At 41.1% G+C, this 10,052-nt stretch overlaps 1 long non-coding RNA gene across 1 annotated transcript; it reads left to right on the forward strand.

The window, feature by feature from the left end:
• Positions 1–3,905: 3,905 nt before the first annotated feature.
• Positions 3,906–7,509, forward strand: LOC137282472 (uncharacterized). Its single transcript, XR_010956817.1, has 3 exons — positions 3,906–3,966; positions 4,151–4,199; positions 4,685–7,509. It is a non-coding gene; the product is annotated as an uncharacterized lncRNA (long non-coding RNA).
• The last annotated feature ends 2,543 nt before the right edge of the window (positions 7,510–10,052 follow it).

Genomic DNA, 10,052 nt, shown 5'->3' on the forward strand with positions numbered 1-10,052 from the left:
CTACACACCTGTCACATCTACCTGTATCCAGCTCTCCACCCACTATAACGCCCCTCACTTCTACCTGTATCTACCTCTCCTCCCACTGCTTGTCTGTCACTTCTACCTGCAGCTACTGTTAATGCCACATGACACCTGTCACTCCTACCTGTATCCAGCTCTCCTCCCACTACACACCTGTCACATATCTACCTCTCTTCCCACTGCATACCTGTCACTTCTACCTTTATATACCTCTCCTACAACTAAACACCTGTCACTTCTGCCTCTATCTACCTCTAGTCCCACTGCATACCTGTCACTTCTACCTGCATCTACTGTACCTGCCACTACACATCTGTCAGATATCTACCTCTCCTCCCATTGCATACCTGTCCTTCCTATTTTCATAAACCTCTCCTGCAACTACACAGCTGTCACTTCTACCTGTATCTACCTCTTCTCAAACTGCATACCTGTCACTTTTACCTCCATCTACTGTTTCTGCCACTACACACCTGTCACTCCTACCTGTATCCAGCTGTCCTACCAGTACACACCTATCACATATCTACCTCTCCTCCCACTGCATACCTGCCACTACTAACTTTATATACCTCTCCTACAACTCCATACCTGTCACTTCTACCTGTATCTACTCATCCATCCACTAAACACCTCTCACTCTTACCTGTTTCCTGCTTTCCTCCCATTACACACCTGCCACATATCTACCTTTCCTCCCACTGCATACCTCTCACTCCTACCTTTATATACCTATCCTCCAACTATAACACCATTCACTTCTACCTGTATCTTCGTCTCCTCCCGCTGCACACCTGTCACTTCTACCTGCATCTACTGTTCCTGCCACTACACACCTCTCACTCCTACCTGTTTCCAGCTCTCCTCCCATTACACACCTGTCACATATCTACCTTTCCGCCCACTGCATACCTCTCACTCCTACCTTTATATACCTCTCCTCCCACTATATCACCATTCACTTCTACTTGTATCTACCTCTCCTCCAACTACACACCTATCATTTTTACCTATATCTACCTCTCCTCACACTGCATACCTGTCACTTCTACCTGTTTCCAGCTCTCCTCCCACCACACACCTGTCACACATCTACCTCTCCTACTACTGCATAGCTGTCACTTCTACCTTTATATACCTCTCCTACAACTAAACACCTGTCACTTCTACCTTTATATACCTCTCCTTCAACTATAACACCTCTCAATCCTACCTGTATCTACCTCTCCTCCCACTGTACCCCGTCACGTCTGCTTTTATATACCTCTTCCAACTTCACACCTGTCATTTCTACCTGTATCTAAACCTCCTGCACTAAACCTCCTCCCACTGCACATCTGTCACTTCTACCTCCATCTACTGTTTCTGCCTCTACACACCTGTCACTCCTACCTGTATCCAGCTCTCCCCCCACTATAACACCTCTCACTTCTACTTGTATCTACCTCTCCTCCCACTGGATACCTGTCACTTCTACCTTCATCTACTCTTCCTGCCACTACACACCTGTCACTCCAACCTGTATCCAGCTCTCCTCCAACTACACACCTGTCACATATCTACCTCTCTTCCCACTGTATACCTGTCACTAGTACCTTTATACACCTCTCCTTCCACTGTAAGACCATTCATTTCTACCTGTATCTACTTCAACTCCCACTGCATTCCTGTCACTTCTACCTGCATCTACCTCCAGTCCCACTGGATACCTGTCACTTCTACCTGCATCTACTGTACCGGCCACTACACATCTGTCACATATCTACCTCTCCTCCCACTGCGTACCTGTCACTCCTACCTTTATATACCTCTCCTACAACTACACACCTGTCACTTCTACCTGTATCTACCTCTTCTCAAACTGCATACCAGTCACTTTTACCTCCATCTAGAGTTTCTGCCACTACACTCCTGTCACTCCTAGCTGTATCCAGCTCTCCACCCAGTACACACCTATCACATATCTACCTCTCCTCCCACTGCATACCTGCCACTACTAACTTTATATACCTCTCCTACAACTGCATACCTGTCACTTCTCCCTTTATATACCTCTCCTCCCACTATAACATCACTCTCTTCTACCTGTTTCTACCTCTTCTCCCATTGCATACCTGTCACTTTTACCTGCATCTACTCTTCCTGCCACTTCACAATTGTCACTCCTACCTGTACCAAGCTCTCCTCCCACTACACACCTGTCACCTATCCAGATCTCTTCCCACTGCATACCTGTCACTAGTACCTTTATATACTTATCCTCCAACTACACAGTTGTCACTTCTACCTGTATCTACCTCTCCTCCCACTGTACCCCGTCACTTCTACTTTTATATACCTCTCCTCCAGCTACACACCTGTCACTTCTACTTGTATCTAAGTCTCCTCCCACTGCACACCTGTCACTTCTGCTTTTATATACCTCTCCTCCAACTACACACCTGTCACATATCTACCTCTCCTCCCACTGCTTACTTGTCACTCCTACCTTTATATACCTCTCCTCCCACTGCATACCTGTCACTTCTACCTGCATCTACTCTTCCTGCCACTACACACCTGTCACTCCTACCTGTATCCAGCTCTCCTCCCACTACACACCTGTCACATATCTACCTCTCCTCTTACTGCATAGCTGTCACTCCTACCTTTATATACCTCTCCTCCAACTACACACCTGTCACTTCTACCTGTATCCACCTCTCCTCTCACTACACACCTGTCACTCCTACCTGTATCCACCTTTCTTACTACATAAACGTCCTTCTTATCTGTAATTCCCTCTCCTGTTTCACCCTTCTTTCTGTCACCGTTCCCATTACCTGCACACCCTGCAATTACCCACCCTCCCTCTTATCGAGACCCGACCCATGACCAATTTCTCTCCCTGATGTATGCCCTTTTAATATCTGTATTCAAAGAGTAACATATTGTCTGAGATATTTTTTTCATAATTCACTGTTGTTTTTGGAAGTAGTCACAAATAGTGGTCAATCGTTATAATGTGATACAATGGGATTGGCTTTGTTTGAATTCATTTTTTCTTTTTCTGTTGAAGCGGAATTAGAGAGCAGGTATTTCGAAGAGTCAGTGTACCATTCTTGATAATCCCTTCCTATTATTGAATTGAAGATATGTTGTAGACTGCACTATTTTTAGTGGAATAGAGACAGTGACATTTTCCTTTTCAGAATGGACGCCTTCCCCAAAAGTTCTATCTGCCAACAGCAGTTTACCTTGAAAAGTCCAGCTCCCTTCCTACTGCCCTGTCTACACGATGTATGTGAGACATGAGAGTATCAACAAAGTTATAAATGACACAGAGAATGCAAGCAGCGCTCTGAAGGAGGCCATCCACCACACTTTCCATTCTCTGAGGACACAACTCGACCAAAGAGAGAAGGAACTGATCATCGAGCTTGAAAATAAGACGAAGCAGGAACTGTCAAATCTGCACACCGAAAAGACACAACGAAGACGCACCTCGTATCACTTCCACCAGAGAGGCACAGGACACCTGCAGCCAAATTCAACACGAGGGGGCTGGATAACTTGAAATCCGACATCTCTGCCTTCAGATCTGTCAATGGACATGTTTCACCATCTGATAAGCACACACTTACATGTGCTTACTTCTTACTTTATGAATACGTCTTAATGTTTACAGTAATACTGATAGAACTTTATCAATAGTGAAAAGTTTTAAACCTTTTTTTATATCTTGCAATTATATAAAGAGCCCGTAAAATGGCTTATCGACGCTGTTTTTAGACATTTCTAATAACAATAATTCAGTGAAACATTTAAATCAGTTGAGGAAGCATTAGCTGGTTATCATGACATAAAAGGCTTGAATAGTGAACAGCTGTAGCTTATCTTACAGACAAAGGTACATAGACCGCCGAGTTCCATTTAATTGACACGAAGAACGCACGCAGGCAGGTAAGTACTTCTTAATCTACAGGCAAGCGTATATACGTCGCTTATTAGGTAACTAACATCAACATTTCACGATGTACATATTATAATGTTCACCTTGTCTGTAAACTGAGCTCGTATATTAGAGCTGAAACATGCCAATGTGAATCTAAGATCGCGACATTGAATTATTTTATCTCGTTTCAAGGTGAAGTCCCCGGAAGCTGTCAACGTTTCAACACCACTGCCACAGTTTGGTAAGGTTATTTTTCATTACCTTGAAAACATTTATAAAATAGAAAATAACAAAATTAAAGACACTACTGTTTACATCTATTTTCCTCCTGCTATGTTATCAGAATGGATACATAGTTATTCTGATATATATCAGAAACACATTCCCAAACATCCTGATGATTTGAATAGAAATATTAACGAATGGTCACAACTTAACGATATTAGCAAATACATAGCTTGGTAATCAACATTCGGGTTTTGTACAATATGTTATCCTGGTAGTGCGATATGTGTACACATAATGGACAAGGATCCTTCATATTATCATTACCCGACAGCAGTCACATTTTGTGTAAATCTTCAGTGTTAGACAGATCCAGATGCGTCGTGGATATGGTATGCTAAGATGGAGAACCCCCAAGTCCTGAAAATCGAACTTGCTCTTTATTTGTTCATGTCTGTAAGTAGTGTTGGTTTTGTTCTTTAATCCTGAAATATTTTACAGATGCGGGGAGTAACACCTACAGTCTGCAAACAGAAACAAGGACCACGTTGACATTACTATGTGAGTCAAATCAGTCTAGTAGTTGTTGACGTTACACTACTGATGTGCGCGCTTCTCAAACAGGATATGTTACTGACTCTGCCCTAACGTGCAACCACTGGGGTGTTGTACAGGACGCTGCGGAAATACTTTCACACTGAGCGCTTTCAGATAATATCACTGAAATCCATTGGGAGCCCAATTTTAGTCTCAGACATTTTCTTATCAAAGACATGGGAATGGTTATAATGCGTGTATGTTTTCCATCTTCTGATTGCATGGTAAGGCATTGGATTTAGACTCATTAAAGCATGGGCTCCTGGGGTTTGAGGGTGCGAGGTGTACCATCTCCAAGGATAAAGATCCAGAGGGACTTGAGGTGTTGGGAAGTATGGGGTTTGAGGGTGCGAGGTTTACCATCTCCAAGGAAAAAGATACAGAGAGTTCGAGGTGTCATGAAGTAATGGGTGTGAGGGTGCGAGGTGTATCCTCTCCAAGGATAAAGATCCAGAGAGCTTGAGGTGTCACGAAGGAGTCCACTTGTGACCGGCTGCAACAACCTTGTTTGCAGACTCTTTCAGTGTTGTCACCACCCTTAGTGCACAGTACACAAACCTGTGCACTTAAAAGATACGTCAGTAAGTGACCAGGTGGTGGCCAAAACGTGAAAACGTGAAAACGGAGTAAACGTTGAAACTGCAAGCTTAGTATTCAATGGAGTTTATAGCCAACATTTAGATTACCGACACAAATATTTTCACAGCGTTAAAATGTCTATTTATATCAGAATTCTAACACAATTCACACAGACGAAAATGGCAGCCGATATTCAATGCGGTGTTTCACTGAAACGAGGTTGACAATAAAATGTCTAATTTGTTGTCTAAAGTCGGGAAATGCATTAAATTGTAAACAAAATGTATATTTCCATGTCCTCAACTACAACTGGACGCTGCTCGAGCCAACACAGACATGTGCCACGTAACTACAGACGGTCAGCTGGTCAACTCACAGCCCGCCAGACAACACAGACACAGCGGCAGGTTGCGGAAATATCTGGGTACATGTGCCTCCATCTCCATCCCCCTTCCTCCATCCCCTCTACTGTCACCCCTGCCCCACACACCCCATAGTACTGGGAGACACACTCTAGGGTGGGTGTGGTGAGTAGAGGGTGGTGGCTTGTCCTGGAGGTGGGTGTGGTGGAGGAAAGCCAGGTGGACAGTGAGATGTATGTTTGTTGACAGTGCCTCTCCTGGTGTGTCATTGTAGGGAGATGTGGCACACACCGGGGGTTCTCTGTACCAGGGTGTGGCAGCAGGGGGAGGTGGGGAAGTGTTACAGTAACACAATATCTAACACACTCGGCACACAGGCCACCCTCCAGTATGGCGTTGTGCTGGATGTGGGGAGGGGGAGACTCTCCTTCATCGACCTCGACAGAGAGGTTTTTTAGCCAAGTTGGATGTTGAGTGGAGGGAGTCTCTTCTTCCCGTGTTTGGTGCTGGGCCACCAGGTCTCTACACAGTCAACATGAAGGTGATAAGTGGGGCAGATAACACCATGACTGACGCCAAAACGTCACTTATCTATGACGCCTTGAATTAGACAATAAAATAATCACGGCATTGTGTAAACATGTAAGTGTGGTTTATTTATTTAAAATGTCAAATGTAATTGTAGTGATTGAGGCGGACGTATAAGGTGTTTGTCTATGTGTACAAGAATGTAACGTGGTCAACTAAATGTCGAGATGTTCAGATTCGATTCTGAAGTCAAAATTGAAACTGAAACATGGAAAAATGTAAGTTTGGGTGTCCACGTTTTCACGATACCCCGCTTTACTAGCGTCATAGAGATAAACATACATACATACATACATACATACATACATACATACATACATACATACATACATACATACATACATACATACATACATACATACATACATACATACATACATACATACATACATACATACATACATACATACATACATACATACATACATACATACATACATACATACATACATACATACATACAATACATATTTCTGAATTTGCTTAAAACCCCTGTAAATCCATACTCACCTACTTCCATCTGTTCAATCATACTGTACGTTTTAAATAACTAGTGATGTTTTTCTAGTCAATACCTTAGTCAGTATTCCTTAGTCAAGTTTAATGTTTGAAGGCCGAAAGTTGAGGTTAACACTATTTCTGGTGGGTTTCGGCATTTGAATCCCGAATCTGAGCATTCTGTTCAGAATCCCGACTCTGAAATTTATTTTTAGATTCGGAATTCGAATCTGAAGTCAAAGTTGAGGATGAAACATGGAAAAATGTATGTTTGGGTGTTCACGTTCTTACGGTACCCAGGTTTACTAGTGTCATAGAAATAAATATACATACATGCATGCATACATACATACATACATACATACATACATACATACATACATACATACATACATACATACATACATACATACATACATACATACATACATACATACATACATACATACATACATACATACATACATACATACATACATACATACATACATACATACATACATACATACATACATACATACATACATACATACATACATACATACATACAAAGAGACAGACAGTAGTGTAGTAATGATCACTGTAGAAGGTTCCTACGATGTTCGAACGGCCTGCAGGCCCAGCGCCGATTGGTATTGCATCTTGCCGGCAGTTTGAAGTATGTTCACGCCCTTGTAGCCCTCAGTATATTTTCTCCAAAAAGAGCCTTTCTCACTGACTTTGAGAATCATCCATGCGTGAGTGACGAGAACGATTAATTATAAAAATACAAATAAATTGATAGCACATACATTGTAAAAACCTGTCAACGAAGGACAGTAAAACTAACTGGAATACCACAGAGTAAAGCGTAAAACTAGTGATTAGACCTAAAACAATGTATCTATAGAGGACAATACAATATAAACATGAACTATAGGTTGCCAAGAACTGAAGATAGAACACTATATTAAGGACCATGGAGACTTACAGTACAATTGCTTCCTGCATGGACTCTAACTAGATTTACATCGTCCCTTCAGCTGTTAGCAGTTTAGACAATAAAGGAACATCTATTCCAGGATTAAAAACCTGGAAAACTTTAATTTACATCAAATGTTTTGGGACTTAAGTACCCTCTCAGAAAGACAATGTTTTTATAGTACTTCAACCCCCTTTGAGGGTACAGCCACTAACGACTTGAGTTACTAATTTTATCTTCCAATCATAAAATATTTTATGTATTTACAATTCATTCAACAAATCTAATTCCTTTAAAATGCAATAATTAAAGGAGGACTAACATTGCTGAAAAGATCCTTCATAGTTCGTGAATTAAAAGACTGATCCCTTGTGATGGAATACTCATCACAGTCAAGCAGGACATGCTTGACTGTGATACTTTCATCACAAGGGATGCAGAACGGAGGATCCTTGCTTTTCAAAAGGTATTCATGAGTATATCTCGTATGGCCAATATGACATCGCCGCAAAATGATCTCTTCAAATCTGGACTGACAACGCAAGTGGGTATACCCAATATAAGGTTTTATTGCATGTAATTTATTTACGCCCACTTGGGTGTCCCACTTCTTTTGCATCAGATTACGGATATACGATCTAATTGTAGCTTTATAATCAGAGTATGGAATAAGTGGTGTCACAGATTTGTTGAGTGCTGCCTTGGCTGCAAGATCAGCCATTGTGTTATCAGCAATGCCTACATGGCTTGGTAACCAAAAAAACATGATGTCGTACTGGCCAGTAGCAAGATCATTATACAATTCTATAATTTCTATTAAAAGTCGATGTTTACATAACAGGTTTTTAATTGCCTGGAGGCAAGAAAGAGAGTCGGAGTAGGTTATATACTGTTTATGTCTAGGATGTCTTTCAATATATTTAAGAGCCGTTAATATAGCGTTTGCTTCTGCTTGGCTAACTTAATGCCGCCAGCAGAAAAAAAATGTTTCACTCTTGGTCCCAGAGGCGGAACAAGAGAAGACTTTTTATTGTATAGATCCTCATAAAGAGGATGAAAACACAGATAAATGCAGAATTATCCTCCTTAGAATATAGTTTTGTTATGTATTGTAAGGAGAGTTTTATACGTCGTTGAGTAAGAGATGGCTCAGCGGTCTCGACGTAAAGACTGCCAATAGGAGAAGTTCTAAATGACCCAAGACAAATCCTTAGACCTTGATGGTGGATAAAATCAAGTATTTTGATGGTGCTTTTACAGGCTTCCCCATACACGATGGAGCTATAATCAAGCTTCGAACGGATGAGAGATCTGTATAGGTGGAATAGGGCACTTTGGTCTCCTCCCCACTTAGAACCGGAAACAATTTTTAACAGATCAAGTGCTTTAAGGGGTTTAATGTGGGGTAGAAAAGTTAAGTATGAGTCGAAAATAAGACCCAAGAACTTGGCCTCCTTTACTACTTTATGCGGTTTATACTTTCTGCAGAAATGTAAACAATTTGTTTTCGTTATAGAAAATTTAAATTCGTTTCCAAGTGACCATTTTTCAATTATATTGAGACAGATCTGTAATTGCCACTCTATTGTATGCATATTTCTGCCTGTAGAAGAAACTTTAAAATCATCCAAGACTATTGGTTTTTATACTAAATAAAGACACAGACAAAATACTGCCTTGTGGAACACCCTCATGTTGATGAAAGTAGTCTGAGAGGGTTGATCCCACACGTACTTGAAACTGTCTGTCAGTTAAAAAATTAGATATGAATTGAGGCAAGCGACCTCTCAACCCAAAAGAGTGTAAATCTTTAAAAATAGCATGCTTCCATGTAGTACCATATGCTTTTACAAATTCAAAAAGTTTGATACTGCATGTTGTTTTTTTTTAATGAAAGAATTTTTAACAAATGATTCAAAACGACCCAAGTGGTCAATTGTGCTTCGGTCTTTACGCAAACTACGTTGTATATCAGTGATGAGAGTGTTGGTTTCCAAAAACCAAACTAAGCAATTACTTACCATTCGCTCCATGGTTTTGCAAACGCAGCTAGTTAAGGAAATAGGTCAATAATTTGATGGATCTCTATAACCCCTGCCAGGCTTTGAAATAAGAACAACTATGGCTTTCCATCTTGTTACAGGCGGATCATCGGAAGGGTTAAGTGCTGTAAGTACTGTTGGAAAATGGTCACAACCACAGAGATCATTATGAACTGAGCATTCAAATTCAATATAAACGTTTGAATCAGTGAGTGACAGGTCTAAAGAAGTACATGTTCCCG

This window comes from Haliotis asinina, chromosome 4 (assembly GCF_037392515.1).
Source record: "Haliotis asinina isolate JCU_RB_2024 chromosome 4, JCU_Hal_asi_v2, whole genome shotgun sequence".
NCBI lineage: Eukaryota > Metazoa > Mollusca > Gastropoda > Lepetellida > Haliotidae > Haliotis > Haliotis asinina.